General features: G+C 42.8%; 1 long non-coding RNA gene across 1 annotated transcript in view; it reads left to right on the top strand.

Moving 5' to 3' along the window:
* The window catches only part of LOC141578855 (uncharacterized), a 260,746-nt gene that overhangs the window by 228,199 nt on the left and 14,641 nt on the right, over window positions 1-17,906 (top strand). The window lies entirely within an intron of this gene.

The raw sequence follows: 17,906 nt of genomic DNA, 5'->3' as shown, positions 1-17,906 counted from the left end.
TGAATGAATGGATGAAAGAATGAAGGGCATTGGTGGGATTGACTGAGGTGCTGACTTTCCATCACCACAGCTTCAATATCGCAGCAATCATGGAGCAATTTCCATCTTCCTCTCTTTGATACTGCCTGATATCCTCCTCCACAATATTTTCTAACATTCAGCTCCAAGGAGCAAGGGCAATTTAAAGGCAAGGCTGTCCTCAACTTGCTTAATACAACCAACCTTATCTGCTAAGGATAGATTGGTGTGGTCAAAACTCAAAACCCATAGGGCAACGTTCCCCCAAGGAAGTCAGTCAGCACAGGTTGTAAGGGAAGAAAGAAACTTTCAGCTGTTGGCCCTCTCCTGTACGACAGATGCTTTATGCAAGTAGGAGAACCAAGCACTCCACCCTTTTTATCCCTTTAGTCTTGCCTGCTACTACTCTCCACATCCCCATCTGGGAGGGAGCTGTTTTCTTGGCACTTTGATACATCACAATATTGCTAACCAGATGACCCCTATTTTGGAAGTCTGTAGTCTCATGTAAGCTTCTCTGAAAATTATGAGATGGAAAGGAAGAGGGGCTTTGCCTTCAGAGATCACTTGTAGCTGCAGCAGCGAGTGTCCAGGGCCTGCAGCGTGGTGGAAGTGTCCAGAAGTGCCCAGGTGTCCTGAGGCAGTGGCCCCAGCAGTGGTGTTGTAAGCCAACCATTCCCAGGCAGAGTCTGGGCTGTACTGGCCCTCTCTTCCCTCCACTTGAGACTCCTTGCTCTGTATCCTCCTCATTTAAAATATGAGCTACTTGGTATGGTCTAATAAGTCCCTTTTGTGTCTACATTAAAAAAATAAATAAATAGAATTTGCCAAGTTAGACTCAAGGAGTAGCAACTCAGAACAGAACTTGCAGACTGGAGCACAGTAGATAAAGCCCAGACCCTTCAGAGATGGGATAAGAGAGAAGGAGGAAGGGAGACTAAGGTGGAGGGGAGATCTGGGGGGCTCCATTCAAGGTGAACTTGGCAGAACGAGAAGAGGATCTAAGTGTACCATCTTCTATGTCCCCAGTGGCTAAGGTATGGACTGAGTGCTCATACCTTTCAGATGCCAGAGGACAAAGAACCAGCTTTGAGTTTCCTCGTGCTGTTCTCACAGCAGGGCTCAAAAGTATGTCCCCACAGTCTAACACTACCCAGAGCACAAAAGGCCTTTCCCCAATGGCCTCTTGCCATCTGGCTGTGTTCTGGAGGCCAGGGCCTTTGGCCAGAAGTGAGGGGCAGGCACAAGGCTGGAGGAAGGGTTATGTTCTGGTATTGGAAGAGTAGTAACCCCATGCCTCTTTGGGGTGATAGGGCGTCTACCACTGAGAAGTCTAGTGGAAGGAGACAGGAAGAGGACCTGTGTACAGAAACTTGGTGGAGAGGCTGGTGTCGGGGTGGAAGACATTTTCTTCTACCCTTCTAGGTTCTTCTGGCTGGTCTAAGAATTAAATTGACACGAGACAGATTAATGGGAGAACATTAAACAAAAGTTTAATAACATGTACACGTGGAAGAAAACGTGAGAATCGAGTAACTCACTAAAACTGCCGAAGCCCTCCCTCATTACCTTCAGTACCATCTTCAGGCAAAGACAAAAAGAGGATGTTGGGGGTAGTGGTTTGGGGCTTCAGAGGAGAGGAAGGCAATTCTCATGGAGATGGAAAAGCAAATGTTTGGCAAGTAAATGTTTGCTGGGCCTTGCAGAGACAATGGGACACAGAGTGGACAGTGATCTCTGGGGCCTGCTGAATGTCCCCCACTGCACGTAGCCCATAGTTTTTGCAGATATCTCTGGCGATAGCTCTTTTCTGAGAATAGAAAAATTCCCTCTATCTAAATTCATTTAGGCCGTTAGTTGGGCAGGTCAAAGTTTTATCCTGAGTCTTTTGGGCCTTGATAATTTTCAGCTCGAAATAAACTGCATGCTAAAGAGATATTTGGGGGCGGCAAGTTTTGCTCCCCTACACTGGTGAATTTTCCTAAGCCTCTTTCACCCCACGACAGTCCGGAGAGTTCAGATCCTAGAAAGCACTGAGCTTGTACCATGTGCCAAGCACAGTGCTATGCTCTGGGGCATCAGCCATGAACAAGGACATCTCGGTCCTCGAGGGTCTAGAGAGCAGATGTACTGCCACAGGGGGTGCCTGGGGCCTGCGTCTCTCCTTGCCAGAACGTTGATGGAATTCTGGGTCAAAAGTGACCAAGAGGGAATCTCCTGGTCCCTTCATTCTTTTATCCTCGTCCTCTGTTGTCCATTGACTTGGTCGTGTTTTTGTCTGCAAGCTGGAACTATTTGCTGTGTTTTCTCAGTCTTCGATCTGAAATTGCTCAAGCTTTCTCCGCCTTCATCACTTTACTGACTTCATCAGCTGTGCTTACACTGCTCAGTGGTATTTACGTTGCTTGAGCCTCTTCTGTCCTTGTTTGCCATGGAACCGGCACATGAAAATGCAACTCCAACACAACGGAAATAGACTATTGTTCTCTTCAGTAATGTCCTCCACTAATAACTGGGGCAAGGGAGGATGCAGTTAAGTGAAACAATATATAAATTGTATTAAGGTTGTGTCAGGCACATAGGAGGCACTCAATGTATGTTAACCATTATTGTTAGAAATTTGTGTCTTTCAAATTGACCATTACCTGGAAGGAGTCCATTATTCAGAAGTCCTTCTTGGCTCTCATTATCAAATGGCTCCTTGACCACAGCAGCCAGGGTTTTAGGCCACCTGCTTCCTGCTGCTGTTGGTTTCCCTGCTTAGCAGTTTCACTCCCACCTCCCAGCAGGTCACATCTGTTCTTCACTCATCACCCCACCCTGACCTTGAACTGTCAGTGGGGGCAGAGAAATGTTCATTCCCTATTACTTTTTAACCACACATTGAGGAGGTGAAGCTGTTTATTTATTCAACAAATATTGTGAGCCCTTACTCTGTGCTGGGAGCTGTGCTGGGTGCTGAGGCTACAGAGATGAAGGAATGAGAGCCCCTGTCCCTCAGAAACTCCAACATGTAAACAAAGTGGAACATGTTAACTATATCCAGGAATGAACAAAGAGTCCTTTGTGTTAGGGCAAGGGTTCCTGGACACTCCCATTCAAATGGAATTATCCCACCTAGAAAGAGGAACCAGCAACAGCTCCCCATTTTCTCCAGAGTCAAAACAGAAGTTGATGGTACCTATGGCACGTTAGAGAGTTTTTAAACAACTGTTAGCTCACTTCCCTCACCACTCCTATGGGAAGGAGCTCTTTCCCCCCATTCATGTTGGGTATGGCCACATGACCTGCTTTGGTAGAAGTGACAGTGTTTAAGTTCTAAGCCCAAGCTTTGAGAAGTATCCTGTATTTCTAACTGTTCCTCTGAGAGCTTCCAACCTCCTCCATGAGAACACCCCCCCCCCCATAACTTCTACCCTTTACCCTGGGCCCACAGTGAAATACTGGGTACAGATCAGGACTTGTCCCCAAGCCAGAAGCAGAGTCATTGCAGTGACCAGAAATGCTTCTGCAAGAAATCAATGCTCATTTTGTTATGATCTGTGATTCTGTACTTGTTTGTAACACAGCAAAATTGACTACTACTATCTTCAAGAGCCAGTGTTCAATATGACTACACCCACCCTCTCTGGCCTCCTCTCCCTGTAACCTTAACAACTCCCCTGTTTCCAAGCCCACAGCATGAGGAATTCCCTCTACCTGGACTTGTCTTCTTCACCTACTTATTATTCAAGCTGGGATCAAATTTTCACCTTTTTTATGATACCCTCCTTAATCCCACCTCCAAAAGAAAAATAAATAAACAAATGTGATAATAATATCACTAATGATAAATTGCTAATTCATTTAGTCAGTATTGATTGGGTGCCTACTCCAGGCAGATCCGTGCTCTCCTCCCTGGGTGCTGCCAAGCTTTTTACCCAAACCCATCTCAGACCCTCACCTCTTGCATTGCTATTGGCCATTTAGGAGGCCTGTCCTGTCACAAGCTGCCCCTCTTCCAGGGCAGAGCCTGTCTCTTTCATCTCTACGTCTGCGTGTGAGGACAAGCACAAAGTAAATGTCAGTTGAATTCAATCACTCTACAAGCAGCAGTTGACAGCATACGTGGCCAGTTCCCTAGCCGAGAGAGAAAGAGGCCAGCAGGACCCACAGCTGGGGCTGATGCTGCTCCCACCTGCAGGCCTGGGCCTGCTGGGCTCCCAACCAAATCTGACCAGGGCAGGAAGTCCTTAAGCATCTTCAGAATCTAGTCCAGCGGGGCTTAGTGCTGATTCACTCTGTTTATTGGCCTCATGTGTGAGTCACTTCCCCAGCACTGAGTTCAGGATTCCACTGGCTCTCCTGGGTCACCTCTGCATTGGCCTGACCTGGAAAGTGGTCTGTGTTATCCCCAAGCTTCTGGGCTGCCTCCCTTGCACTTCCCATCAGCACCTCCACAAAACTCAGGTTCTGAGCTGGGCCTTCTCGCTAGGGGCTATTTGTATAGGACTGGCCTGTTTGGTCCCATGTTCTGTTGGCTTCACCAGTCTCTCGGTTCCTCTAAGGAGGGATCCAGCATTGTTTTTTACCAGTCCTTTCTCTTGTTACTGCAGTTCTGCCCCTGGTGGCCAGCTGGTGTCTGGGGCCTGCTCCCAGGTGGCAGTCAGCTCTGACTTTGTGCAAGTGAGCATAAAATACCCACTAGGATTTGGTGACTACAGCTACCTCTAAACACTCAGATCTTTGCAGACAGGGACTTCATTCCGCAATACAGATAGGGCCTGTCTTCTACATGCCACTGAAATAATATTGAATAAATAAATGGAAGGATAAACGCCCAGCCTCAGAGTTCACCTTCCAAAGGATGAGAGAACCAGAGCAAACAGAGTATTTGAGATTTCAGACTGAAACCTCATTTTCCTTTTTCTCATATTCTCCACTCTTTCTAATCAGCACCTCTGGCTGAGCCTGACAGTTCCCATCTCAGCCTAAGCCCTCTTCCATCACACTGCCCCTGCTTCCTAGTCTCCAGCTATTTTCCTGCCTCCACTATTTTGGCCAGTCTCTTCTGGCACAAGGCTTCTGTGGAAGCATCTGACAATGGTGAGGCATGTCCCAGTCTGGTGATTTCTGGGACCCTAGTCCTTAGGTCCTGCCTGTACTGGCAGCCCTCGGTAAGATACCCTGGCCATTTACACTGTGTCTCCTGCGCTCACTTCTGTACCCCTTGCCCTTCCCTAAACCGTGATGCTGGGCTGGTTGAGGGGAGGGGACTGAGTGAGGCTTTGGTGTAGCTCAGCATGTCTCCATAGCTCTCTAATGTCTTAGTGAGCAGCCCTGCCTTATTGCTGACTCCTGAGATGGGTCACAGAAAGGGAGAAAGCCCAGAAATCCTGCCCCCTGCCTGGGATGCAGGCCTCTGTCCTCACAAGACCCTGAAGCAAATGATTCTGCTAAGAACCCTCCATACAAGATTCTGCCCCATCTAGGGAGGGTGAGAAGCCTTTAGACCATCCCCTACATCAAACAAGAGGGAGACCCCTTTGGAGGGAGTGCAGAACTTCAGGCATGGGACCTGTGAGGGCTTCAGAGGGACAGCAAGGGGCAGACAGCACAGGGAGCATTTCTCTTTTGCTCAAGCAACAGCTCAGCTTTCTCAGCTACGCCCAGATCCAGTCAGCTGAGGGCTCCTCAGCTCAGGTTGCTCCCCAGGGTTGGAAGAATGCCCCTAGGAAACACAGTCGTGGAAGAGGAGAGGGCAGCCTGCGCTATGCTGAATCACACAAACTCAGAAGCTTGGAACTGGAGGGGCCAGAGATGCATTGCAAACCAGCCAGTCCTCTACAAGTCCTCTGATAAAAGGCTGTCCTGTTTCGGAATACCGCAGGCAACAGGGCCCTCAGTACCTCACAAAGCCACACACATCTTCTTCACACATTGTATTCTCCTCTAAATTGAGCTGGAAACCTGCCTCCACGGTGAGATCAAGTGTCAGACTCTCGGCTTTTCCGTCTGAGCTCCCGTGATGCCCCAGCTTTGGGAACATTTAATAATCCCCCAGTTTACTACACTCTTCTAAAGTGGCCAGAATTCTGTTTCTCTTTAAATGTCCCTCTGGGGCTAAGCAGAGCATCTGGGAAGAAGATAACGTTGTGAGTTGGGTCACCGAAACAACCTGATGTCTTCCAGGCCTTTATTTATAGCCTGGCCCTAAAGAAAAGCATCACCCTAGGCTTCATTTGCTGGTTCCCTCCCACTGTGGGTCAGGGTGGGACGTGTGGCAGCTGAGGGCCACCCCCACCCCGTAGCCCCCTCCCCCCGGCTCCACGCCTGTGCACACACTTCTCATCCCTCACACCCCTTGCCACTGGGGCTGCCTTTTTTCACATGCAAATTTCACATAAAATCCTTCAAATGAAAACAGGTACTTTTCATTTTGCTCTCATAAACAGACACTTTCTAAATATTTAGACATCTGTATATAATGCCCTTAAACTGTTTGTTCTGAAGCATAAATAGGTATCTCTGTGTTTGAGTTAGTGTCTGATATGTTTCTCATTTAAGGAGAAAACATAAAAAATAATTGGAATAACTGCAGCCAGGAACAATGCTTACACAGCATGTCAGTGTCTTTTATTGTGTCTTAAAGTAAAAGCTTCGGTTGTAGGAGTCTTTTTCCTTCTCGTCAAACAGAAGCACACCTCTTGCTGTTAACCCTTCACGGAACTCAGATGCCTCAAGCAAGGGGGGCGCCAGCAAAAGACTGTCGTTTAGGGCCTGATTTGCTACCTAGTTGCATTCACGGTGCTTGGGGCAGTGTACCAATTCCTCAGGCCTCCTCCTCAACTGTTCATTGAGGGGAGCAAATTCCCATTTTACTTCTAAGGAGGGAAAAGTCCAGCCCCTTCCCCATCCCGTAATTGCTCTTCAAGGAGCAGATGAAATGAGGAAGAAAGGCTCCAGCACTTAGATCTGCCCTTCTGAGGTCTCTCTTGGTGTCGACCAGAAGGCTCTGTGTTTGTCCATCCATCTCTGAAACTGGGTAGGGAAGGGCAGGTCAGAGGGGGAGGAATTAGGGAGCTCGTTTGGATAGAGGTCTAAGTTATTTTCTCCAACCAGCTTTATACTATTTTTTAATTTTTTAAAATTGAAGCATAGTTGATTTACGATGTCTTTTGAAATTACTTTTTAATTTATTTTTAATTTTGGGGGGAGAGGTAATTGGGTTTATTTATTTATTTTAAGGGAGAGACTGGGGATTGAACCCTCCAGCTTTATATTAATTTTTGAAAACCACACCTCTCTGATTCTAGTTGCTTTCTTGAATAAGATGACCTCCAGTATGTAGTGAGGTGGACTTAGTATTGCCCCCAAAGCATTACAACCAAATATGATGCTCCAAGTACTTGAAGCTCCCCTCTGAACACACAGATGAAACATTATATTTTTACTGCATCTTTAAAGTGGAGCTCATGCAAGATCATCATTAATGAATGGTGTTCCTGGGGATCCAATTCAACCTCCACTGGATTGTTTTTAATAGCCCTGTCAAACTGTTCTCCATCCAGTCTTCTTTGGACATTCTGGTGTTGGGGCATTCTCTATTTTAGGAGGTAGCCTTTTCCATTGTTGGACAGCTCTGACTACTAGAACTTTTTTTTTTAATAAGTTGAAATTTCCTGTGATATCCACCCCCTGGCCCTGCTATGGACTGAACTGTATACCCCCCAAATTTATATGTTGAAACCTTCAATTCCAATGTGATGATATTTGGAGATGAGTTAGATGAGGTCATGAGGGTGGAGCCCTCCTGTTGGGATTAGTGCCTTTATACAAAGAAACACAGAGAGCTCGCTCTTTCCTCACAGGCACAAAGAAGGGGCCCTGTGAGCTCACAGAGAGATGGTGTCACCTCAAGGCAAGAAAGGAGTCCTCAAAATAAAACTTACTTTATTGGCATCTTGAGATTGGATTTCTAAGCCTCCAGAATTTAAATTTCTATTGTTTAAGCCACCCAGTCTATGTTTTTTTTTTTTTTTTAAGAAACTTTAGCAGAGGAAGACAGGCCCTGTTTATTCATTCTTTCACTTATCAAACATATAATGAAACCCGTGTTGTGTAAGACACTCTGCTGGGTGCTTGAGATTAAAATAAAAATGAGGAAGTTTCCATTTCTGCAGAGTCAGTTTGGAAATCAGACAAAAAAGCTAGTAATTTCAGCACAAAGTATATTTTAGTGTAAAGACTACTGTGATAAAGGCAGTGAGGACCCAGCAGAAGAATCTGTTTGCTTCTGAGGCAAGGCCAGCATCCGAATCCACAGAAGATGAGGGCAAAGCATGCAATCTCACTTCCATAGGATGCGATCTGATCTCCTCCAGAAAGTGCACAGCAAGACAGACCATCCCTGTGGAAGCAGTAAGGACCAGAGCCCCCACGCCTGGAGGAGAACCCAGAATCCCATGAGAATCCAAACATTTGCAGAGTCAAGGAATGAGGTCTTCCTTTCTGATTGGGGAGTGGCTGCAGGGTGGATACTGTTGCCTGTGTCTCATGCCCTCCCTGTCTCAAGGCAGCAGCCAGATGGATCCTTCTAAAACATTACGTGACATCATTCCTCATCGCATAGCCCTCCACGAGCTCCAGATCACTTGGGGAAACACCAGCACACTCACGTGGCCAACAAAGATGATGTGATCCTGCCCACATTGCCTTCGTTCATCAATGTCCTGGTTGCCCACTTCTCTCAGCAACACCAGTCTCCTTATAAAATACCCCAGGTCTGCCCCTACCTTAGGGCCTTATCACAGACTGTCCTCTCCCCCTGGGACATTTTATTCCCCCGGGTATCTGTGTGGTGCACACTCTCCTCTCCTTCACATCTCTGCTAGAGTATCACCTTCTCAATGAGCCCTCCCTGACCATGCTTTTAAACAAAGAATGGTCCCACAATGTGTCCCTTACTCATAGCTCTATTTTTGTCTTCTCTTGACAAATCTCCTTCTCTAAAATAGCTTATTTGTTTATTAAGCCTATTGGTATTGCTGCCTCTCTCCACCCCCGCAACCCACCCACACATACGTACACACACATACATACACAAATGTAAGTCCCTAAATACAGAGTTTTAATCTTTTTTATTCACTGATACATTTCAGTTACCTAGCGCTGTGCCTGGTACAGAGTGGGTACTTGCGATGGACTGGATTGTGGTCCTCAAAATTTGCGTTGAAGCTCTAATCCCCCATAAGATGGTATGTGGAGAAAGGGACTTTGAAAGGAACTTAGGTTTAGATGAGGTTATGATGGTGGGGTCCTCATTATAGGATTAACGTCCTTAAGAGAAAGGACCAAAGAGCATGCTTTCTCTGTCTCTCTGCCATAAGAGGACACATCAGGAAGGTGGCCATCTGAGAGCCAAGCAGAGAGTCTTCACCAGGAACTGAATTGACCTGGAACTTAGCTTCTAGAACTGGGAGAAATGGTATTTTGTTATAGCAGCCTGAGCAGACTAAGATAGTACTTAAAAAAAAAAAAAAAAAAAAAAAAGCTTGTCAAAAGCATGAATGAATAAATGCAATCAAAGGGACAGCTCAAACCAAATACTGCTTTGACGTCAGCCTTTTCTCTTGCTTTCCCTTGCAGCTTGTGGAAAACCAGCATCTGACCAGTAATTCACGCAATACACATATATAGTAAACCTTTCTGGCTCGTTTAAGCTCAAGTAAATTCCTCTGCTCATTCAATTTTTTGTTGATTTAACAAATATTTATTTCCTTCCCATCATAGATATGCCTTCTAATCTGACTACCAATCTTATTCTGCTTTTGTTTCCTTTTATACACTTATTCCCTCTGATCAGAGCTTTGACTCATGCTGCTATGACTTGGGAAGAATAAATGTAGTTTCTTTGTGGACAAGCAGGATGACAGCTCCTGGGTCCAAAATCTGAAGAAGCCCATGTCTCCATCACCCAGGGAGGCCTGATGCCCACAGATAACTAACTCCATTGGCCCCTTCCAAGGCAGAGGGGAAAAAAACTCCCATGAAGATACCATCTTGTGAAGTTGAAGGGTCTCACAGGACAAATCTCAAACAAACAAAAGAATACTTGCTGTGCAAAACTTTTCATTTTCTGATTTTTCAGGCTTTTCATCTGTACAGCAGAGATAAGAAGTACCTACCCCATAGAGCTGTTGTAAGGATTAAATGAGATTGTCTATATGTGGACCAAGCACAGCATCTGCCTCTTTATAACCAAGATTAGTTGCTATTAGCTTTGGTCAGAAGGAGTCAGAATGGATGCTTACCTGGATGGACCTTGGTTTCATCAACTCAGGGCTCTGTCCACCTGTATCCTGGCACCACCTGCATCCAGAAGGAATATTTGCAACCCACACCCTGGGCCCAGAAGACCTGGCTTTTGATAATGAGCTCTACTGGGTCTCTGGACCTGAGTTTATACAGCTGCTATGCATGAAACCCTGAGCAATGTGAGCTGATAAATCTGAGCGAATTTGCCTCTTCTGTCCCTGTGTTCTGATCTCTGCTCATACACATTTGCTGAGAATTCCGTCTATATCTCCAGTGTTGTCTGATCCCTTAGCTAACCCTGAGAATGACAGAAGGGACCAGCCTGTAGGGCTTGGAACAAGTCACAAGTCATGCCATCACAGGCCTGGCATCCGCTCTTCTGAGAGGAACACTGGGCTGTACTCTTCCATCACCCTATCCAGTTATTTAAACCCCAAGGGGTGTTTGTTGTAGACTGAGTTCCCAAGAAAGTCGACTTTTTTTTTTAAACATTTTTTTTTTATTGAGTTATAGTCATTTTAGAATGTTGTGTCAAATTCCAGTGTAGAGCACAATTTTTCAGTTATACAGAACATACATATATTCATTGTCACATTTTTTTCGCTGTGAGCTACCACAACATCTTGTATATATTTCCCTGTGATATACAGTATAATCTTGTTCATCTATTCTGCGTATGCCTGTCAGTATCTACAGATTTCAAAATCCCAGTCTGTCCCTTCCCACCCCCTGCCCTCTTGACAACCACAAGTTTATATTCCACGTCTATGAGTCTGTTTCTGTTTTGTATTTATGTTCTTCTTTTTTTTTTAGATTCCACATATGAGTGATCTCATATGGTATTTTTATTTCTACTTCTGGCTTACTTCACTTAGAATGACATTCTCCAGGAACATCCATGTTGCTGGGAATGGCGTTGTCATTTTTTACTGCTGAATAGTATTCCATTGTATAAATATACACTTCTTCTTTATCCAGTCAGCTGTCGATGGACATTTAGGCTGTTTCCATGTCTTGGCTATTGTAAATAGTGCTGCTATGAACACTGGGGTGCAGGTGTCTTTTTGAAGTAGGGTTCCTTCTGGATATATGCCCAGGAGTGGGATTCCTGGGTTATAGGGTAAGTCTATTCCTAGTCTTTTGAGGACTCTCCATACTGTTTTCCACAGTGGCTGCACCAAACTGCAATCCCACCAGCTGTGTAGGAGGGTTCCCTTTTCTCCACAGCCTCTCCAGCATTTGTCATTTGTGGGCTTTTGAATGATGGCTATTCTGACCAGTGTGAGGTGATACTTCATTGCAGTTTTGATTTGCATTTCTCTGATAATTAGTGATATTGAGCATTTTTTTCATGTGCCTATTGATCATTTGTATTTCTTCCTTAGAGAATTGCTTGTTTAGGTCTTCTACCCATTTTTGGATCGGGTTCTTTGTGTTTTTCTTATTATGTCATATGAGCTGCTTATATATATTCTGGAGATCAAGCCTTTGTTGGTGCTATCATTTGTAAAAATTTTCTTCCATTCCATAGGTTGTTGTTTTGTTTTACTTATGGTTTCCTTTGCTGTGCAGAACCTTGTAAGTTTAATTAGGTCCCATTTGTTTATTCTTTTATTTCTATTGCTTGGGTATACTGCCCTAGGAGAGCATTTTTGAGATGTATATCAGATAATATTTTGCCTATATTTTCTTCTAGGAAGTTTATTGTACCTTGTCTTATGTTTAAGTCTTTGATACATTTTGAGTTTACTTTTGTGTATGGTGTAAGGGAGTGTTCTAGTTTCATTGTTTTACATGCTGCTGTCCAGTTTTCCCAACACCATTTGCTGAAGAGACTGTTTTTATTCCATTGTATGTTCTTGCCTCCTTTGTCAAAGATTAGTTGACCAAAAGTTTGTGGGTTCATTTCTGGGCTCTCTATTCTGTTCCATTGGTGCATATGTCTGTTTTTGTACCAATACCATGCTGTCTTAATTACTGTAGCTCTATAGTATTGTCTGAAGTCTGGGAGAATTTTTCCTCCAGCTTTTTTCTTCTTCTTCAGTAACACTTTGGCAATTCTAGGTCTTTTGTGGTTCCATATAAATTTTGTTATGATTTGTTCTAGTTCTGTGAAATACGTCCTGGGTAATTTGATAGGGATTGCATTAAATCTGTAGATTGCCTTGGGCATTGTGACCATTTTAACAATATTGATTCTTCCAATCTAAGAGCATGGGATGTCTTTCCATTTTTTTGTCTTCTTTTATTTCCTTCATCAATGGTTTATAGTTTTCCATGTATAAGTCTTTCAACTCCTTGGTTAGATTTATTCCTAGGTATTTTATTACTTTGGGTGCTATTTTAAAAGAGATTGTTTCTTTACTTTCTTTTTCTGTTGATTCATCGTTAGTTTAAAGAAATGCAACTGATTTTTGAACGTTAACTGCTACCTTGCTGAATTCTTTGATTATTTCTAGTAGTTTTTCTGTGGACTTTTTAGGGTTTTCTACATATAATATCATGTCATAGGCATATAGTGACACTTTTACCTCTTCTTTTCCAATTTGGATCCCTTTTTTTTCTCTCTCTTGCCTGATTGCTGTGGCTAGGACTTCCAAGACTATGTTGAATAGAAGTGGTGATAGTGGGCAGCCTTGTGTTGCCCCAGATTTTAGTGGGAAGCTTTTGAGTTTTTCACCGTTGAGTATTATGCTGGCTGTACGTTTGTCATATATAGCTTTTATTATGTTGAGATATGTTCCCTCTATACCCACTTTGGTGAGAGTTTTTATCATAAGTGGGTGTTGAATTTTATCAAATGCTTTTTCTGCATCTATTGAGATCATCATGTGGTTTTTGTCCTTTCTCCTGATGTGATATATTACATTGATTGATTTGTATATGTTGAACCACCCTTGTGTCCCTGGAATGAACCCCACTTGATCATGATGTATAATCTTTTTTATGTGCTGTTGGATTCTATTTGCTAATATTTTGGTAAGGATTTTTGCATCTATGTTCATCACTGATATTGGTATGTAATTCTCTGTTTTGGTGGTGTCTTTGCCTGGTTTTGGTATCAGGGTGATGGTGGCTTCATAGAATGAGTTTGGGAGTATTCCCTCCTTTTCAATCTTCTAGAAGAGTTTGAGAAGGATTGGTATGAGTTCTTCTTTGTATGTTTGGTAGAATTCCCCCGGTGAAGCCATCTGGTCCTAGACATTAATTTGTAGGGAGGTTTTTTTTGTTGCTAATTCTATTTCATTTCTAGTGATCAGTTTGTTCCAGTGGTCAGTTTCTTCTTGATTCAGTCTTGGTGGACTGTATGTTTCCAGAAACTTATCCATCTCCCCTAGGTTATCTATTTTGGTTCCATATAGTTTTTCATAATATTCTCATGATATTCTGTATTTCTATGTTATTTGTTGTAATTTCTTCATTTTCCTTTGTTATTTTGCTTATTTGTGCTCTCTCTTTTTTCTTCTTTGTGAGTTTGGCCAGAGGTTTGTTGATTTTATTTACTCTTTCAAAAAACCAGCTTTTGGTTTGATTGATTTTTTTCTATTGTTTTTTTTTAATCTCTATTTTATTCATTTCCTCCCTGATCTCTATTATTTCCTTCCTTCTGCTGACTTTTGAGGGTTTTTTTTTGTTTTGTTTTGTTTTGTTTTTTACTCTACTTTTCTTAATTCTTTTAGCTGGTGGGTTAGATTGTTTATTTTAGATTGTTCTTCTTTTTTGAGAAAGGCCTGTATCTCTATAAACTTCCCTCTTAGCACTGCCTTTGCTGCGTCCCATAAATTTTGTGTGGTTGTGTTTTCATTTTCATTTGTCTCAAGGCTATTTTTTCATTTCACCTTTGATTTCATCATTTACCCATTGGTCTTTTTAATAGCGTGTTTTTTAATCTCCATACTTTCCTTTTTTTCTCCTTTGTTTCTCTGTAGTTGATTTCTAGTTTCATGGCATTGTGGTCAGTAAAGATGCTTGAGATAATTTCTATCTTCTTAAAATTGCTGAGGCTTCTTTTGTGCCCAAGTACATGATCAATCCTAGAAAATGTTCCATGTGCACTTGAAAGAAAGTATAGCCTATTTTTGGGGAGTGTAATGCTCTGAAATTATCCACCAAATCTAATTTTTCTATGATGTCATTTAATTTCTCTGTTGCCTTATTTATTTTCTGTCTGGAAGATCTATCTAGTGATGTTAATGCAGTGTTAAAATCTCCGACAATGGTTGTATTCCCATCAATACCCCCCTTTATCTCTGTTAGTAATTGTTTTGTGTACTTAGGTGCTCCTATATTGGGTGCATATATATTAATGAGTGTAATATCCTCATCTTGTCTTACTCCTTTAATCATTATAAAATGTCCTTCTTTATCTTTCTTTATGGCCTTTGTTTTAAAGGCTATTTTGTCTGAAATCAGTACTGCTACACCTGCTTTTTTGGCTTTTCCATTTGCATGGAATATCCTTTTCCAGCCTTTCACTCTCAATCTACATGTGTCCATCTTCCTAAAGTAGGTCTCTTGTATGCAGCATATTGAAGGTTCTTGCTTTATTAGCCAGTCTGCCACTCTATGTCTTTTGATTGGAGCATTTCATCCATTAACATTTACAGTAATTAATGATGTGTGTTTATTGCCATTGAACTTATTTTTGCAGTTGATTTGGTATTTCCTCTTTGTTCCTTCTTCCTTTTGTGGTTTTGGTAATTTTTGTTTGTATTATCTTGAATTTTATTTAGTTTTTGTGACTCTCTTGTAAGTTTTTGGCTTGTGGTTACCCTTTTCTGTAAGTCTATTAACCCATTACTATAACTGTTTGTATTTAACAGATAGTAATATAATCTCAAACCCATCCTACCGAGAACAAAAATTTTAAAAAAGAAAAAAAAAACTCTATATTTTCTTGCTTCCCTCTCCCACTCTTAATGATTTAGATGTCTTCTTTTACAATTTTGTGTTTATTCTATTTGTAATTCGTGAGTTATCACCTATCCAGTTATGAGTTTCTCATTTCTGTAGCATCCTGCTCCTTTTCTATTTAGAGTAGACCTTTCAATGTTTCTTTTAGCATGGGTTTAGTGTTGCTAAACTCTTTTAGTTTTTGCTTATCTGTGAAATTCTTTATCTCTCCTTCTATTCTAAAGGATAGCCTTGCTGGATAAAGTATCCTAGGCTGCATCTTTTTTTCATTCAGGACTTTGAATATATCTTGCCACTCCCTTCTGGCCTGTAATGTTTGTGTAGAGAAATCAGCTGAGAGCCTTATGGGGGTTCCCTTGTAACTCAGTCTTTGTTTTTTCTCTTGCTGCTTTTAGGATCATTTCTTTATCCTTGACTCTGGCCATCTTGATTATGATATGTCTTGGTGTGGGTCTGTTTGGATTCTTCCTGTTTGGGACTCTCTGAGCTTCCTGTACTTGGATATCTGATTCTGTCTTTAGGTTTGGGAAATTTTCAGTCATGATTTATTCAAATACCTTTCAATCCCCTTTGTTCTTTCTTCCCCTTCTGGAACCCTTATTATGCGTAGATTTTCAGTCTTTATATTATCCCATAGGTCCCTTATATTGTTTTCATTGGTTTTAATTAGTTTTTCTCTCAGCTGTTCTGATTGGGTACTTTCTGTTGTCCTGTCTTCTAGGTCACTTTTTCGTTCCTCTGCATTATCTAGTCTGCTTTGTACAGCCTGTAGATCAGCTCTCATCTCAGCAAATGTGTTTACCAATTCTACTTGGCTCTTCTTTATAGCTTCAATTTCATTTTTGACATATTTTATATCTCTAAACACTATCTCTTTTAGTTCCTTCAGTACTTTGATCACTCCTTTTTTGAAATCTTGATCTAGTAGACCATCAATGTCTATTTCATGGATCATTCATTCAGGGGATTTCTCTTGCTCTTTTAACTGGAGTGGTTCCTCTGCTTCTTCATCTTGCTCATATCTCTCTTTCCCATCACCCTATCCGGTTATTTAAACCCCATGGGATGTTTGTTGTAGACTGAGTTCCCAAGAAAGTCGACTTTGAGACACAGTCTAGCACACAGGATGTTCATTAAGGAGTGTCCTTGGGGTGAACACTTGGGAAAGGAGGGGAAGAAATCAGCAGAGGGAGAAGTCTGGCTGTGGTTCAGGCTCAGTGACAGCCTCAGGCAACCCCTTGGAGGCTATGGAGGTGGAACGGTCCTTCAGGGTTGTCCAGGGTGGGCTGAGATGACCAGGTCTTCACAGTCCAGCACTGATCAATCACTGAATGTGGGCTTAGTGGGAAGGGTGTGATCTTGGGCAAGGGGATGTCTACAGTTGAGGTAGATCCTGAAGGGACTAACAGCTGAAGGCCCATCTGCAAACAGCACTCTCAGTAGCTGAGGCAATGAGTTCTTCACTGAAGAGGGAACTGGGAGCCACATTACAATAGCAACCCAGGATGCTCTCTGGCCAACTCAGCTGCAGCATCAGTTTCCCATTCAGTGTACTAGTTACCCAAGCATATCATCTACCCTAGGTTATTTGGCCATGGTCCACCAACTTTCCAGTTCTCTCTGAACTTGAGAAACAGGACAGAATCACGGTGTCCCAGGTCCTTGCTGGTGTCATGCTCTGAAGGCAATGATCACTCAGACCTGAATGGTAATACCTTGGACTTTGGCTATAACTTGCTGCTTAGAAAGTATCACTCTGTCACTGGCTTGGGCCTCCTTTGACACTGATCACAGCTAGGATAAAGCTTAATTTCTATACCCATGGACTATGCACTGTGTCATCTCTCAGGTCACAAAGTCTTCCAAGGCCAAGTCAAATTCCACGAGCCTTGTCTCTGTTCAGTGGAGCTGAGTCTGGGTTCATACCATTCTCAACACTTTTACAAAATAATAATAATAATAACAACAACAACAACATCAACACCTCTCATCTTCATGATACTTTATAATTTACAAGTTTCTTTATCACCTATCTCTGTCTGTGAGCACTCCTGTAGGACAAGCATCACTCCACATTCCCTTATCCAGCTGAAGTTCAGGGTGACACAGTGACTGGCATAGCCCCACAAATGGAGCTGGAAGGGAACCCAGGGGTTTTGACTCCCATTCTCCACACCTTGCCAACTCCTGCTGCCACAATTGGCTCAGCTTTGTGTCCAATGTGCCCTCTCCTCTCCTTTTCTCTGCTCATTGCCGTGCTCAGTCTCCTATCCTCCAAGCCTAGCTGCAAGCAGAAGCTCTTCTGAAGGTGCTTGGGTTAAATCAAAGGACAGATTATTTTTAAAATTTAGCAGAGAAGTATGGATGGTGGGGATTTCAATGGTCTTTGCACTCAACAGAAAAGCCTATAGAGAGCCTGTTTAACTTGAAGGAAAGACTCCAAGGTTGTTATATTTTTGAAACTGAGCAGGAAGCCCCCTCCAGCAGATGACCAGGCGCCGCGGCCAGCAGTGTGATATGACAGGATGTGGAAGGGCTCTCCAGTAAGTCAGACTTGGGTGCAAATTCCATCCCCCTTCTTACTTAGACTTTGTGACTTCTCTGAATCTGTTTCCTCATCTGTTCAATGAGGTTAATATTACCTACCTCATAGAGCCTTGTATTTCTTCAGATAATGA

The sequence above is a fragment of the Camelus bactrianus genome, chromosome 10 (genome assembly GCF_048773025.1).
Source record: "Camelus bactrianus isolate YW-2024 breed Bactrian camel chromosome 10, ASM4877302v1, whole genome shotgun sequence".
Lineage (NCBI taxonomy): Eukaryota > Metazoa > Chordata > Mammalia > Artiodactyla > Camelidae > Camelus > Camelus bactrianus.
Note: the sequence above shows the minus strand (reverse complement) of the source record. Positions and strands in the feature narration are given on the sequence as shown.